Consider the following 18,308-nt stretch of genomic DNA (forward strand, 5'->3'; position numbering starts at 1 on the left):
GTAATCCGTATAATCCGTTGAAAAAATAATCTTGTAACTGACAGAAATAGCACCTACTTTATAATCATACTAATAACGGGAAACAACCGATGTAATGAGGACGATAGAACACAAATCATAAAAGTTAAAGTAGGGGCGGCAAAAATTGAATAGCCTACTAGCCTAGTGATGGTAGATTCGTAAATCCACTGTTTTTGGTCGTCATCTTCTTCTATATCCATCCACATCCATGCTCAAGACTCGAACTAAATATCCTTATAAACACGATATATATCAATGAATATGTAAATTAAATTAGTTAAAGAGAAAATACTCAATGCAAAGGATATCATTGGCTAATCAGTTCAGACAATATAACGGAGTTTTATAGACATTAATATACATCTCGAGTGTGCTATTTATTTCAACTTAGTTGAAGCGGGCTTTCTTAATTGTTTCGTAATTTATGCGTGCCAGGAATGCGTGGCTAAAATCATCGAAGTTATTCGGATCTTTAAAATGATTAGTTAAATTGTGTATGTTGTGTAGCGTATTGAAAATTAATGGATAATATATAATATAATGATTAACTTGTTATGTTTCAAACATTTTTTTCAATTGGGAACACGCAATGTGTGACGCCAACAGATGAAAAAGACTCAATTATATTAATAATTTTCTTCTTCATTTGTCAATCAATTACCATTAGAAAATTGATTGACAAGTGGAGAAGAAAAAGATTTGAGGAAGGAGGAGAGAGATTTGTCTTTTCTTAATTTCGAAATGAAATGGTAGGAGTTACTTACGTTTTAAAATTTTAACGTTACGTTTTAAAAACCGATAAAAGTTTATTCAAAATCATTTTTGTGTTCTTTAATAAAATTGTGATAAGAACATAATTAACAAGTTAAAGAAGAAAAACTTGCTAACTTAAAATATTCAATTAAGGTTTATATGAGTTTGGATATGTCGTAACATTAATACGCCTTATCGTTGTTTAAACTCGATAGTAATTACAGAAGGTAATGGCGTACGTTCGGTACTTTAAAGCATATCATAACAAAACACCGTGGGAAGGCTCGAGCGGTATAACCTGAATTTCCTGTCTCCCTCACACTCGTAGCAACTCGTATACGTCTGTCTCTTTCGAATAAAATTCGTGACCATACGATTTGGCAACGAAATGCGAAAGTAAATACATATATTTTTTCTTCCCTGATCTCATTAACGAGTTCTGATTGTTTAAATGTATACAGGAACAAATGTTGATTTAATAAATCTTGAATAACGAGTTATAAGTCGCTTTTAATGCGCTTTACAGCGCTTTAATTGTCCTGTAAATGTTGTTTTAAATTCGACTTTTAGAACTGTGCAATAAGGCCTAATGGTTTGTATAACAAGATATTACTTAGTATTATGTTATGTGTATATTTATTTATACTATAGATATATGTAAAATTTCTCTAAAGGGATTTTTTAAAATTTTTTAAAATTTAAAATAAGCTTTATCTTATTTAAAATAGACAACGTAGAAACATTTCTGACATCAGTAATTGATGATTGAAAATAAATTTCTATAAAAAGGTTCCGACCACCGTTAAACCTCCTAGGAGGTGAATTGAAGAATCCTTTCGTAGTACCCACTCTTGCTTCATAACGTCTTCCTTTGCAAATTTTCATAATGTAACTTTCAGCCATTATTTTATTTGATTTTTATTTGTGCCAAGAGGGCACAGATTAAATTTCAAACACTAAGTACATCTGTCAATCACTTAAAAAAAAGTTAACCTAAGTAGTATGTATTATGTCTTACAAGTTGTATTTATACGAGTTAAATATTAATAAACAATACGTTTATAATAAAAATACCTAAGTATCATTTAAATAAATAAAAAAACAAGTAATTTTAGACAGCATAACTTTAAATCCAATATTTATTTCATATAATCTGTCTTGGGCTGAATAGTTTGTATCGTTTTACATAGAAGATATTCAATATATTAAAAAAATAATGCAACTCTATACCCGAAGTATTGAAGTTATGACGTCGATCTATATGTGTAGGTGTTTAACTGTTCGGTTTGTTGTATTAGTCACGATCTTCTTAGCCCACGGATTTTGCTCGCGTGGACTTTGGAGAAATGTATTGAGTTTATGAAATGGCCCTCGGATCTTTTAAAAACCTACTATGCTATCCTACAGTTACTGAATAATGTACCATCAGATGCAGTTAGTAGCTGAATCTTCACTCGTCACCCTGCTTTTTAATCCCTCAAGGGGTGTATTAAAAAAGTAGTCTATTGTATATGTGTCTGTATAGTAACAGTACTCAGTATTGTTGTGTTCCGGTTTGAAGGGTGAGTGAGCCAGTGTAACTACAGGCACAAGAGACGTAACATCTTAGTTCCCAAGGTTGGTGGCACATTGACGATATAAGGAATAATTAATATTTCATACATCGTCATTGGCTATGGGTGATGGTGACCACTTAACATCAGGTGGCCCATATGCTCGTCCGCCAACCTATACCATAAAAAACAACCCTGGGAGTTAAACTATATCCAGGAGGTTCTTCAAAGGTTTAAGTATGAAGATATAAGAGATAGAATTACTTTCGCACTTATGATATTCGTATTTTGACGTGTGATGTGTGACGTGTCACACGTGTGAACAAGATAATAGTATGTGTATTTATGTGTTTGTGTTCATTTAGAGTTAAAGGGTTCGGATTTATTTTTATTTTCTTGACTAAATCTTGACTTTCATGTGCCTAATTTGTTTTTATAATTAATTTCGTAGTTGGCGGTAAATGAAAACACCCCGAAGGATCCAGCGTGTGTTTAATTTCTATGAAATTCTGCTACAAGTGACTTCAGTAATCGATTTTGGAGAACCGTGGTGGATTATGCTTCTTCTCCTTAATGGGAGAGGAATGTTAGCCCAGTAGTGGGGCATAGTAAGGCATCTACAGGATGTCTTTTAAGTGCAGTACTTTAAGGGAATAAATGGGAGATCTACAGGCTTTTAATTTACTTCTAAGTCACGACAGCTTTTGTTTCAGGATATCGTATGACCTAAGACCTAATATGCTTAGAAATACAGTTGACTGCCGTACAGGATTATACAGTGTCGTTGATACCATTTGTCACGGGTTAACTTACTGATATTTAATGAGAGATTACAGAAGTATAAAAAAACGTAATATTACTTTAATTAGGAGAGTAGATAAGAAATATAACCTATAAAAATGTCTGCGTAAGTATAAATGACATGATCACTTAGTGAGCCGCTGTGGAATGGTTGCCTGAATAGGTTTAGGCCTAGGGCAGCACATTAGAGGGGCGGCAAATTTATAGTCACTTTTTTTATTAAATTATAGCCGTAACAATTGACGCCCTTCGGCCCTAATTTATATGTGTGACGGGTAAAACACGAATGTCTTATATAAATGAGTCATCAAGGTATCTGACTAATGCGTTCATGTCAACTATTAACCTATAATTAAGAATTTTAAGATTCTTACATTGATTCTACCTTTAATTATATATTACTAAATGAACCAGTTATAGCACACAAATCGTCATCCTCCATTTTACTTTAAAGTGACGACCTCCATGGTCGAGTGGTGTGTACACCGGTTTTCATGGGTACGCCACTCTCAGGTCCCGGGTTCGATTCCCGGCCGAGTCGATGTAGATTACTATTAGTTTTCTATGTTGTCTTGGGTCTGGGTGTTTGTGGTACCGTCGTTACTTCTGATTTCCATAACACAAGTGCTTCAGCTACTTACATTGAGATCAGAGTAATGTATGTGATGTTGTCTCATATTTATTTATTTATTTATTATTAAAGTGTAGCGAGTAGAAGTATCTGTCCCCAATTATTATGGAGATAATTTGATCTAAAAATTTCCAAACAGTTATTTAACGCGATAGTCGTTCCTCCCACGTGGTAATATTTATTGCTGTCTCACTTGTCTATTGTTTATCGACTTGTTTACGAACAACGATAAAAGGTTGGACAAGTTAAGAAATATATATTTGTGTACGTAATAAAGCAGTGGTGTTAGGGAAATCTTGATGTAATTCACATAACATACCTGGCTATCCTAATAAGGGTAAATAGTAAGGGTAAACATATAACTATAATTATTATTAAAATCATTAAATATAGACAAATATGAACTAAAAATAGCTACTGTATAAATCTTGACCGCGTGGAATGGTGTTAAGAATGTTAGCAGCATTTTCCCGTTGAATACCAATTCCGATCCTCAGTGCAAAAAACGAACCATCCCTCCTGTCACCAGTGGAGGCAATGAGGTGTTATACTTTTAATGAAGCTTTTTGCACCACTACTCCAAGGGCCAAGTGCGTTGTGATAAATGGGACAAAACAGTTATTTGACATAAGGCACGAATATTTAGATAACTTTTAGATTGAAAAACAAATACAAAATAATATCTTGAAATTCACAACTTTTCTCGGATACTAAAGTCATAATATATCTCTGTCTCTGTCTGTCTGTCTGCTATGATTTTTGATATGTAAACTTGAACCTCAATGAAGGTTATGTGCTATTTTTTAACACCTGATACCATATGACCAACCCTGAAACTCGATTGAAATAGTATTAATCTCATACTCGGCGGTAAATAATGACATAAGAGAAGAGTCTCCATCAATCGATTCAAATCTCAATGATTTTTTTATATTAAGTTCAAAGGTCTACAAAATTAAATGACAAACAAAAATTATATAAGATTTACATTTTCCATCACGTAGAAACGATATGTGTTCAATGTTTGTACCAATTCGCTTATTATATTTATTTATTGTTTGTTGAGATATTTAATCTATTGATTTTTTTTAAAACAATTTTTAATAAAGCTAAAGAGCGATCGGTAAAAATATCATAATATAGTCAATCGTTTATATAGTTAATTGATATAATTTAATACATTATGATTTTTTAATTATATCTTGTAATAATATGTATGTAATGTATATCAAAACGTTATTATATGTTATTTACTATGTTATTATGTAGAGCGTCAGACTCGTTGCCTTGAGAATACTATGTCCGTCATAGTGTTCTCAAGGCCACATCCGAGGCGGACCAGTTGAACTAGTAGTTTCATCTCAAGGGCTCCCGCAGACAATCAATTGAAAACATAACTTCAAGCAATTGAGAACATAAATAACTTTCAAAAAGACCAGTTTACAAAACCATTCTTCCAAATGGAATGACAATAAATAAAATCCAAATTCAAAAAATTTTTTTTTTCTATATTTGTTCATAGAGGTCAAGCGAAAAAGTATCTATTATAATAGTTGGAATCTATACGTCTTCGATAATTATTTATCGATATGTTAAACAGAATAATTTATAGGATGACACTATGGATGGTCGACTGTTTATTTTAAAGAATTGCTTTTTTATATAATTTAGTTTGTGTTAGAAGAAGAAAGTATCTTTTACACTGCTAAGTGGCTCGTATACTACGCGATAACTTGAAGCCTTTGGAATATAGCTTAATTGACTGTAGACCATATGGTACCTGTCAGTACCTAGTGTCTGATCTGTATATAGGATATCGTCGAACGAAGTGATCTGTTGATCGGAAGTCTATAGTCTGTGGAGGGCCCTACAGTTTAATTCGTTTAAAGTAAGTTAAGATTAAGTATGTTGTATTATAGTGTACACGGTATCATTGAGTACATCCATTATTTTTTATGGAAATTATCTTAAACTATATAATTATAAAATAGATATCTTGAACTATATATTATGTTAGACAGAGACAGCTACAGAAATAACAAAATTGTAAACCTGTCTATACATATTTTTTAAGTAGATGGACGAGCAAATGAGCCTGATAGTAAGTGATCACTACCACCCATAGACAATGGTGCTGTAAGAAATATTAACCATGCTTAACAACGCTAATAAGCCTATAATATAATATAACTTTTTTATTTTTATATTATAGGGGGCAAACGAGCAGGAGGCTCACCTGATGGAAAGTGATCACCACCGCCCATGGTTATCTGCAATACCGGGGCGCTTGCAGGAAGGAGTACGCTTTTTTCTTGAAGATTCCCAAATCGTATCGGTTCGGAAAAATCGCCGGCGAAAGCTGGTTCCACAGGCTGGTTGTGCGAGGTAGAAAATGTCTTGAATGACATTGTAAATAAACAACGGCGCTGTATGAAATATTAACCATCCTTAACATCGCATCTAACTTTGGGAACTGATGTTATGTCCCTTGTGCCTGTAGTTACACTGGCTCACTCACCATTCAAACCGTAACAAAACAATGCTGAATACTGCTTTTTAGCGGTAGAATATCTGATCAATTAGAGTACCCAGACCGGCGGAGATACTCTCACCATGTAAACAGTGACTTTCAAGTGTACCCTGTGCACATATTATGCGCACATAGTAATACTATTTAATGACGCATAATTTAAACGTAGTACAACAACATTTAAAAAGTTTTTAATATGTATGAATTAAAAAATATAAATACAATTATTTGTAGTAGAAAACCCTAATTCACAAAAAAGGAATATAAATTCGGTGTGATATTTTTTTTCCGTATATATTGTTATACTTATATATCTTGTTAATTGTAAACCCATTTTAACAGTTCTCTTTTTATCCGACCGGTTATATCTCAGGGTGGTCCTATTTTTATTGAAACCAAAAAAAACCGCACCTTATCGTCGAATAAGGGTAGAGAGCTAGTGGATTGACTTCTATGATGAACTTTTGTTATAAAATGAATTAAACATAGATATTTGTTCCATGGAAATTATACAATTTTTTTTCAACAGTTAAGATGGAAAACTGCAGCACTATGCAGTTTATATATGTTTTTATAATGAGTTTATGCCCTTTACATTAAGACAGAAGATATATTTCTGTAAGTTTATTTTTAAATCATCAGAATATTTTAACTAACACTACTATGCTTTTGCAGGCATTTCTATTAGATCAGAATCAAACTTAACAACTCTTAAACAGAAAACTAAAAACTTACTAAAAATAAATGTGTCTGTTTTCTTAATTATATTAGGTTCTACAGGTCAAAAATTTAATTCCTATCTTAAATAATATAATTAATTTAGTTGTTATATTTAAATAGCGGTATTTGCTCATCAAAGTTCATCTCGATAATTTTTTGATCGTTCACCATTAATACTGTCTAGCTTTAAGTTAAGAAGCCTTCTAAGCTGTAAAACGAAATACCTTTCCGGAATAACCGCGGAAGGAACGTCATTTGATGCGCACGATCAAATGGACAGCTTTATGCAAAAACAAGATGATAATCTATGGTTTAAAAAATACATAAAAAAAAGAAAAAATTAAAACATAATGGAAAATAAAAAAAACCTCAGTGGGCAACCATTGATTTACTGATAGCTAGCCCTATGAGGTAGCTGGTGCTACCGGTGAGGATCTGCCCGGGTAAGAAGAGTAACAATCTGTGCCCAATCTGACGTAAGGTCAGTCGGATTATGCCATTAAAAAAATCTAAATTTCATGATGATTATACAAACAGGGTTCAAAAATATTAATGACATACAAATACATAAATATCCATTTGAATATACGAACATGTCATATGAATTTTATTATTATTGGGATCTATAAATTTTGCCTAAAAAAGAGAAAAGCAATTCGTTTTGAAAGCAGGTAAAAATCATTTATTCAGCAGATCGACCTGACTCGTCTATTATTAAACAGAATCGCCTACGAATTCTTAGGAATAGGTAGTTTGATGGTCGACCAGAAACTTTATTACTTTTTTTTGGGGACAAATAGCAATGACTTTATTTATACAACTTTGAAATTTATGATACACAAAATTTTATTTCTAATTAAAAAAGTAATTGTATTTTTAGCCGCTGTATAAAACAAAGTCGCTTTCTCTGTCCCTATATCCCTATGTATGCTTAAATCTGTAAAACTATGCGACGGATTTTGATGTGGTTTTTTTAATAGATAGAGTGATTCGAGAGGAGGGTTTTTGTGTATAATACACGAACAATATAGTAAAGAAACACTGATAATTTTAGAAGTTTGTAATGTCATGTCGTTAATAAACAGATTCTGTAGTACTATAAAAATAGTGTAGTAATACTGATAGTATTGCAGTGCGAAACCGGGGCAGATTAATTTAAAAATCATCATTCGACCGTCGACGCCATTTGGTTTAAAATTTAAATATTATTTAATTTTAATTCCTGTACGCGCGTTGGATCTCTTTCGTCTATATCGTTCTTGTACAATAGAAGTTAAGTTTGTGCCGGTTAGCTGGCGATGGCGCGAAAACCGGCAGTGTGACCGCGTTCGGCCCGCAGTGCGCATGCGTTAACCGACTGACGTTATCCGTTGCTATGGTAACGCGATTTGTAATCAAATAAAGTATACACGGGATACAACAGACTATAAACTATTAGTTGGTGGTTGTGTTTTCTTCTTTTTGGCTTTTAAAAATTATGGTAAGTTTTTAAAATCAATTTTAAATATTATGGATGTAGTATTCGCTGATATAAATTGCGTTTCGAATTTTTTAATGATGTTATCGTCAGCTTTTATATTGTTACAAGTTACTTAATATTGTACATATAATATAATATTCCATATATGAATAATTGTAAGTATTTTGCAATAGTTTTTTAATATTATTAATCAATGGAAAAACTATTACGATTTAGAAAAACAAGAATATCAAAATATATACTATAAAAGTGACATTACAACTAATATATTAATTGATTAAGTATACAATTCTTATGACTAATTATATAGTGTGAGTGTAAAAAAAGCCTTTTATGTTCATTAAGTGAAAAGTGAGGACAAAACCTCGGTGTGAAGTAGGTATTTTATTTAATTAATAACAATATGACTCGAGAATAACCATGGCCTTTAAAATTATAGCACAGAACATGCAATAAAAACGAATTTTAGAAAAGAAAGAAATGTTTTTTGTCAAAAGAATTATTTGTTTATCTTGATATTATATTTATATATCTTTACTAATATTATAAATTTGATAGTTACTCTGTATGTCTGTCTGTCTGACGAACAAACCAATAAACCGATTTTGCTGAAATTTGGTATAAAGCCAATTTAAATTCCCAGAAAGGACGACGACGACCTCCATGGTTGAGTAGTGTGTACACCGGTTTTCATGGGTTCGCCACTCTGAGGTCCCGGGTTCGATCCCCGGCCGGGTCAATTCAGAAAATTCATCAGTTTTCTATGTTCTCTTGGGTCTGGGTGTTTGTTGTACTTCGTTACTTCTGATTTTACATAACACAAGTGCTTTAGCTACTTACATTGGTATCAGAGTAATGTATGTGATGTTGTCCAATATTTAAAAAAAAAGGACAGAGGCTACTTTTTTGCCGAACACATGACAACCTAAACCTAAAGAGTAGCGAAACCATGGGCGACTACTTTATATAAATTATAATGTAGAGTGCGTTTTATTTATACTTTTATGTGATTTTCCGCCAGCGTTCACTCAGAACTTACTAATAAGGAGTGACGTACCACTTAAGCGATTCAAATCAAATCAAATCAAAATAAACTTTATTCAAGTAGGCTTTTACAAGCACTTTTAAATCGTCATTTTGATTAATTCTCAAAAAAGACAAATTCACTTACATGAGAACATTATGATAAATGTAACAATAACAAAATATATATTAATTATAATTCATTTTACAATTAAATGAAGTTAAGATTTATGAGACAACCTCAAATCGTCGCATAATCACAACATGACATATTAATATATACATCTATGAAGTATATAAAGCACGAAACGTCTAACTGTATAAACTACTAAATATATATAAACAACAATAACAACAACAACAGCCTGTAAATTTCCCACTGGCCTCCTCTCCTTTTGAGGAGAAGGTTTCGAACATATTCCACCAACACTTATACCTACATACATAAACATATCCACAAGATGTAGCGCGTTTTGAAAAATGGTACTAATATAATTACATGAGCAATCAGGATAACTTTTGACAGTGATGCTTATATTAGACTACATGTGCCCGCGACTTTGAGCGCATTTGACTTTAATAAAAAAGCTATTGTTGTAGCCTATGTTACTCCTTATCACCTCTGCTATCTGCCAGTGAAAGTCCTGACATGGGTCCAGCCATTCCAAAGAGTAGCTATTTCCAACAAACGGAAAGACAGATGAACAGACAAAAATTGTAAAAACGTATGCATTTTGTCAAAAGCAGTTATTTTAATATTAGAAACAGACACTCACATTTTGTTATATGTTTAAAAGATTGAGATAATTTTCTATGTAAGTATTAACGTCCGTTACAATTACTAAAAATTTTATAGAAACTCTGTCTGTACCGAGTAAAGTAACTAACTCTATCGGTATACTCAAGGAAAACATTGTTTTTTTTTTAAATATCTTACATCTGATAACCAATTCTTAAAACTTGAACGAAACCGCGGGCGACATCCAATGAGTGTTTTACAATATATTGCAGCTGCACTAAGTAACTTTAATGAAACTTCTACCTTACAAACTTTTTTGCGGGTAACGTACTATATTTTTTAAGAAATATTTAATTGTTAACTTGTTTTTAAGTATCTTTTAAAGTTCACAATAATCCTTTTTATTCTTTTTACTCATTACGAGATTGTCTTGTAGGATCATACTTTAATTGTTCAATTTACAATTGCGATTCAACGGGGAAATGCTGTTAGCATTCTTGCCACCATTCCACGCGGTCAAGATTTATACAGTAACTAGTTTTAGTTCATATTTGTATATATATATTTAAGCATTTAATGTTGTTAATTCTTATGTTAATAAACTGTATATACAATACAATATGGCGGAACCAGAATAAACAATATGGCAAACGTAATCCGCCATATTGCCATATAGCGATTGATCTAAATATCATTGACGGTTATGTTGTTCTAGTTATTTAATTACATCACAAAGCTATTATCTAGTTTATTTTTATACATATAAGTGGTTTATTACGGTCGAGATACCGAGGTAGTTCGCAAAGTCGCCACGGTCTCGCACTTGACCGGTTTCCTATATCCTTGAACTCGGCTTGCTCGCTTTAAACAAACACCACAACTATAAATTAGATTTTCTTGGATTCAACATTATTAAATCACTGTTAATGTTATATATGTTATTTACTGTTCGAAGGTAATCGAGGCTTTGTACGACCCGGTTTTATCGTATGTATTTACTAGTTGACACTTTTATTTATATATCACAATGATGTTGTAGTAAACAGATATGTTATTAACGCGCAAAAAGTGAAGACTAGAAAACGTCCTAATTGAGACGTTTGTCTTTAGTTGTTTTACGTAGTAATACATTACAATACATCATAATTACGTAGTAATACGTTTTGCGTAATTAAAACATCTAGTTATACCTTTTACTTATTGTTTTTATCAAGCTATCCTTTTTACTTTTGACGAAATGTAAAAATAAACTAAAATAAACGGCGGCCCCGGCGCGGCACACTTTTTCTGTTGTTTAGTATGGATATAACATATCTGTTTATTAGAATATCATTGATATATCACGATTATAAACGCAGTGAAAACTGTTTTAATTTTATGGACAAATTAAAAAACATCCATATTGTTATTTGTAATAGGTTTGTTTTGCGTATAATGTAAACTGTACCCTTTGAAATACAGAGTATGATTGCTTTGTTTGTGTACTAAATATTAGTAGAAATCAGTCATTGTAATTGGCAAAAGAAAAGACTTAATCTAATTTATGCCAACCATTTGGTAATTACCGGCAGCATGTGTAGGTACTAGGTATTTTATATTGTATGCATCAAAGAAATAATTCTATAAGGAAAGCAAATACAGCTATTCTATGAGATTGCATTGTTTGAAGCACAAGTTTTGGTCACACAAATCTTTAAATTTCACTACACTACGCCAAGTGGAACTATTATTATAATCTCGAAACTCCCCGCAGAACTCAATGGTGAAATGTCAGAAAGGTGCTATACGACATTTATAATCTGTATTATTATTATAAATATCAAAGTAACTCTGTTTGTCTGTCTGATGAGCGCCAGATCTCTATGATGAAGAAAACTTGAACTCTAAGAAAGGACATAGCCTACTTTTTGCCTAACATATAAGCATCCTTTAAAACAACACGGGTGATAACTAGTACAATATAATTATTATAACATTTAAAGGATACAGGCAGTAAAATAGGTTATCATTGCGGTTTCAACGTTACACGAGTCAGTTGCGAGAACAGTTCTTATAAAATAGCACCATATGTACAGTCGGGGTAGGAAAAAGTTCGTCACCTTAAGATCTATTTTCGTGTGCTCATTATGAGCGATAATCTGCTCTACCGATCGAGAGTGACATATTGCGTTGCAATTATTTGATGTTTAGATTCAAAAGGTACTAAGAGTTTAATGCTTGATAAAGTAATCAATTTCAAAACTAACGAAGGTTTTCTTACTCTGACTGTGCATAGCTACGTGTAATATTTAACGAGACTCCTTGCATAGCATAATTCTTATTTAAACACTAAATTGAAGTCTGAAAAAAATACAGGAAGCTTAAATTTGAATCGCAATTTACAATAAATACTCCGATTACCAACGTATTCGTCGTAGTTTATTTGTAAACAAAAACTACTGACTTTAAAAAGGTCACACTATTGTAAGTATTATATTTTTCCATGTTTTTAGAGCATACAAGCGAATTAATCTCAGAATAAGCCGTAAGCAGTAATCAGTACACACTGCACATGTTAAAACAGTACTTTACGTTTAATTTACCTACTTTTTTATGATAAATTTAAACGAATTATTAACCGCAAAGTTCCGCTCAGTAAACAAGTGACTGGATCTTTCGTATCCTTGAACTTCGCAGAACGCCATATTTGTACAAAAAAATGCATCAGGGCCCACACGCGGGGTCCGTCGCTTTTATTTCGGTGAATTAAATTTTCGTCAACTTGAGTGTAATTACTAAAGTAAATGTAGTGTATGTACTTATTTTTAATTTATAAGATAAAAATCGAATTCTTAATTTTGAAATAAGAACACAAGTTTTTTTATTTTTTAATAACTATGGCACAGAATAGGGCAACAGTATTAAAAGTTAAGGTGTCACAACGTCAACGAAAAGGTAACCCAAGTTTAAGACTAATTGATAATATAAATAAATTAAAAATAATTTTACGAAGTGGATTTCAGCTAAAATAATTAAATTTCAAATCTACATATTAAAATAAAATGACTTCTAACATACGAGTAAAATTAAGACATTAAAAAATAACGTTACCTGTTATTCTGTTAGATCTGGTTAATACGTTAAAAACAGACTTACGTTGATTTATTATCGTTTTTATGTTGGTGCTCATATTGATTATTAATAATATAATTAGTTTTTGCAGTCATTTAATTTTACTTTCGATTATTTCACGATCGACACGGAAGCTTGTTTGTTACAGAATAGCTGTATCTAATTCAATCATTATTAATTTTAAGCGAAAATACAGCGAGAAAAAAATAATTGAAAAGGAATAAATTAAACCTTTTTATTTAACTTAGTTGAACTTCAAACTTATGGCATTGACCATACCGATACTAAGTATTTGTCAAAACGAATATTTGAAAGTCTCAATATAAATATATCCCATCAAAAACATAAATGATATGAATATATGTAATGAGAGCCAAGTTCAATATATTAATATAGGCCTTGATTGTTGACTTTCAACCACAAAAGAGTGGGATCTAAATGGGTGCCAAGTTCAATGGTTAGTCCTGAAATTTATTTATGTACACAAAATGTCTAGATACATTTTTACAGAAGTATTGGTTAAACATATCGGCATATTTATATATCCACGTCTGTTGAGTTACTTTTTCTGTTTCCCTATATAACGAGGTATAGTCAATTCAGTACCTAAATTGTTTTTAATTTTTTTTTAATCTAATAAACTCCCGACTGGAACTTCATACGGTATGCTGTCTAATAAAACGGTATGATCTTACTACCATACTAATGTGACAAAGAGGTAAAATTTGTTTGTTTGTAGGTAAGGGTCCAGAACTAATGATCCAATTATAATTTACTTTTCACTATTACAAAGCTACACTATTCCAGAGTGCTAAAGTTATCAATGATATTTATATAATGTCATTTGATTTATTAATAAATTGCCAGAATAGAAATAAAATATCTAATAAAATTGTCTATGAAAATTGTCTTGTCTGCGTACCATAGATTTTGTTCTCTTTCTATTAGCTCAAAGCCTGTACGTCTTCAGCCTTTGTAAGAATTTGCAGAACGCAGACAAAGAACCTGTTTCTAGCATATCTTTGAGACCCATTCAAATGTTGTTTTTTTTTCTTATGTCTTGAATAAAGCAATAGATAGTCGAGGAATTTCAAATTATCATATCGTCTGGAATGCTACTTTCGACAAAAGAAAAAATAATTAATTCTTATAGCTTACCGATAACATTGACAAATGAATAAAGAATAGTTCCATACAGTAGTGGTATTACAAGTTTTTGTAGTATAAAAAGGATGCGTCTTTGGCTTACAAATTTATTTAAAAAAAAAAAAACTAAATAAAATCACGTCAGTTTTTACTGTTATATAAAGTTTTAAATGGAATGCAAGCGTGTATTTAGTAGTTCTTTTTTCAAATGATTAACAAATTTTTTTTTGTTTATTATAAAAAAATCTAATTCGGTATTGAACATGTCGCAAGCTAATTTTCGCAATCTAAAGATACATATCATACAGGTCAAATTGTGTTATATTTATAACAAATGCGAAAAGAGGTTTTATTATGTTCTACCTTTTTTCTAAATCTTGTGTACATTTCTGACCATAACATATTACATTCGATATAATTGTATTGTAATTAAAATTTACTTTAGATACATGCAATACTTAAATGTCAAACATATTTTTGGTTTATGAAAATATGACCTAAATATTCTTTCAAATGTCGTGTTTGTTCAAATGTTTTCGAACAAACATATATTCTATGCAAAACAATTCTATGTAGCTCGTGCGATAAATTATAAAAAAATAAAATATACTTTATTACGATATTAAAAAACAAAAAGGCCTACAACCTTATTAATAATAGTATAGTATTAATAGGTTATTTATTTTTACATTAAACAGGTAAATAATAAAGAGCTTGAATGGTGGCTAATTTCACTCTTTTTATCCGCACCCTTAAAATGCCACCTTTAGTCCTGCGCGTGTTTGTGGCAAGCGTGTCGTTTCATTTCAGTTATTTGGATCAAGGTCTGCAATATTAGTTCAACAGAACGAGTTCTTAAAAACAAAACAAAAGACATATTGTATTTTAGTGGAGTTTGAACACGAAGGAGTGTTAGAAATTTTATATCAGAACGTAATGTTTTCAATGACAAATTCGAGGCGGGGCAGTAAAGTAAAAAAAAAGTAAAGTAACAGCCTGTAAATTTCCCACTGCTGGGATAAGGCCTCCTCTCTCATTAAGGAGAAGGTTTGGAACGTATTCCACCACGATGTTCCAATGCGGGTTGGTGGAATGTACATGTGTTCCTTCACCGCACGAGATGAATTATAAACACAAATTAAACACATATGTGTGTACACTATATAGTGATGCTTGCCTGGGTTTGAACCCGCAATCAACGGTTAGGATGCACGCGTTCTAACCACTGGGCCATCTCAGCTGGGCGTTGCAGTAGTGGAAAAAAATTGAACTTGACTTCGATCAAGTTACGAGTGATATATGCATATGAAATCCTTATTTATGACACTATCGAATGGTGTGGAATGTTCTATTTTCAAAATTGTTTTCTTTGATATTGAAATATACATCCAATATTCACTATGAACAAAAAAAAGTGTGAAAACAAGAAAACCGAGGAAGTTATAATACCTAGTTACATATACAGTGTACTTTAGATATCGAAAATGTAATTATTAATGATATATAAATAATTAAACTGTTATTCAAGTATATATAACATGTGAATAGCATTTTCGATGTGTCTCTCACGGTCCCTGTGGCGCAGAGGATAGCGCGTTGGACTTCTAATCCAAAGGTCGTGGGTTCGATCCCCACCAGGGATGTCTCATAAAATCTTTTTATTTTTTATTTTCATTATTAAAATTAAGTTTTATTTATTTTTTAGTATTATAAATTTTAACAACGAAGCAAATTTTATTTTTACATTTGCATTTTATACAATTATTTTACTAACTTGGTAACGAAATTCATCCATATAATTTTTTTAGATTGCGCATTACAATTATGTGTATTTCGTCGCAATAACATTTTAAAGGCATTTCAACTATCAATATATAAAAAAAACCGCTCCAAACAGGTTTCATACCGCCGATACATTAATCGAATACCAATAACATATTAAATTGTTGTCCTGGCTACGCGGCAAACTCTTGAATCTTGACATTGATTCGAAATTCGAACACCATCGTATCCAACATGGCCGTCTTGTTTATCGACATGGCGTCTCTCGGTCAGTCGGTCAATAAGTTCATACATCTTATTAGTGCTATAAAAACGTCGGTATGTCTGCTTTCTGTAACGTTGAATTACATTTTATAAGAAACGGGATAAAATACTATTTAATAGGGTCAGTGGGTAATGGTTACGAGCTCTTTTGTTTTTTACACCATTATATGCAAAAGGGCTTAAGAGTATTAACGTGTTTTTCATCAGACAATATTTATTGAACTACATTTCATAACATGCAACTATTTCTTATATAGATAATGTTATATTCATGAATATTGATGCTACATTTTTTTCGTCTTGCAATACTGCTATTACAATATTTGAAAGTGTTCCCATATATGTTGCATAAAATGAAAACAAATCACAATAATAATACAATGAAAACTTCACTAAACAACTCCATAGCAATAAGGAATCAAAATATAACAATAACTATATGCAATTAAAACATTAAAATACACATGAATATATAAACAATCTCTATCAGACAGACTCTAAATAATTCAAATCAACATTATCGGCTAATGTGAATTACACAGCCATTAATGTTTTGTATGTGAAACCAACTCCGTAGCATTTTTCTAATTTAAATACATCATTTATCAATACAAACTTAATTTGCCGTTCGTTTTATATAGGACCTATTTTCTTAAGATGTTATATAGTACCGATCGCATTTCTGTCTGATTAGACCAATTTTTTTTTCGTTGTCCAGGCAATTGTAGCAGTTTTGTGAGCTTGTATTGCCAGATGAATAAAATAAATAAAAAAGTCATTAATAAGTCAGTTCGATATATATCGTATATATCGAACTGACTTATTAATGACTTTTTTATTTATTTTATTCCTTACCTCATTGTCGATTTTACCCCAATGCTCAATACATACTTTATTGACATAATAAGGAAAAATTAAGCAAATACAAAATGTTCGCAACCCTCCAAAATGTTTGTTTACACGTCAATAAAAACAAATACGGCACATACATATTCGTGTTTTGTCCAAATTTGTATAAAAGTATACTTTTGTGTTTATTCATTTGATAATTGGACAATGTAAATTTGAGTTATTGAAAAGTTGAGTCGTTTTGAAAATTGATTCTACAAATAAGCCTTCTAATAGAACACACAAAATAACACTTACTCGAGTACTTCGATAGTGACGTCATGTTATTAATGACGTAATTCTTATTTTACGTGTAGACTCCATAATTTCTCGTCCAGAGAATTGGTATTAGGACAGAAAACGATGCCAGCATTCTTGCTACCAGTCCTGACACTATTTGTAAAATTTAAATACTTTCAATATAATACTATATTGCTATTTCTTTTTCTATTTCTTTCGTGTAGATTGCCACAAGTATAGACAATTTATCTATAAATATGACAATTTCCCTTTGCGTGTTTCATTTATTATATACTAACAAAGAGGCTTTATATAATGTTAAAATTAATAATATTACAAAGATCTGTTTATATAGTTATTTGAATTGTAGATTGTTTTTTTTTCTAATTACACTTGAAAAAGTATAATAAAAAAATTGTTGTAATGTTCTTTCCGTAATAAGTAAACGTTGTTATAAATATTGTATACTTACGGTTTATAAATAGATTTAACAAACAATTTTTTTCCATTGTTATTGTTCAAGGCCTGTTCGTAAATATGTTATCTTGAATCAACGATAAAAGTAAAACATAAAACAATCTGTCGATATCCATAGCTCATGGTTTCATTCATCAACTTTAAAATAA

The 18,308-nt window shown here is 31.3% G+C and overlaps 1 protein-coding gene and 1 non-coding gene across 3 annotated transcripts in view; both read left to right on the forward strand.

The window, feature by feature from the left end:
* The first annotated feature begins 8,305 nt into the window (after positions 1-8,305).
* The window catches only part of LOC124538869 (prion-like-(Q/N-rich) domain-bearing protein 25), a 43,882-nt gene continuing 33,879 nt past the window's right edge, over positions 8,306-18,308 (forward strand). Inside the window, exon 1 of one of the 2 annotated variants that reach the window (XM_047116111.1) lies at positions 8,306-8,489. The gene's annotated coding sequence lies outside the window, so the exon portion shown is untranslated. Of the gene's footprint in view, positions 8,490-11,200; positions 11,239-18,308 lie in introns of those variants that run through there. The other variant, XM_047116118.1, reaches the window with a different exon arrangement.
* Positions 16,079-16,151, forward strand: Trnar-ucu. The gene has a single exon. It is a non-coding gene; the product is annotated as a tRNA-Arg (tRNA).

The sequence above is a fragment of the Vanessa cardui genome, chromosome 2 (assembly GCF_905220365.1).
Source record: "Vanessa cardui chromosome 2, ilVanCard2.1, whole genome shotgun sequence".
Taxonomy (NCBI): Eukaryota; Metazoa; Arthropoda; class Insecta; order Lepidoptera; family Nymphalidae; genus Vanessa; species Vanessa cardui.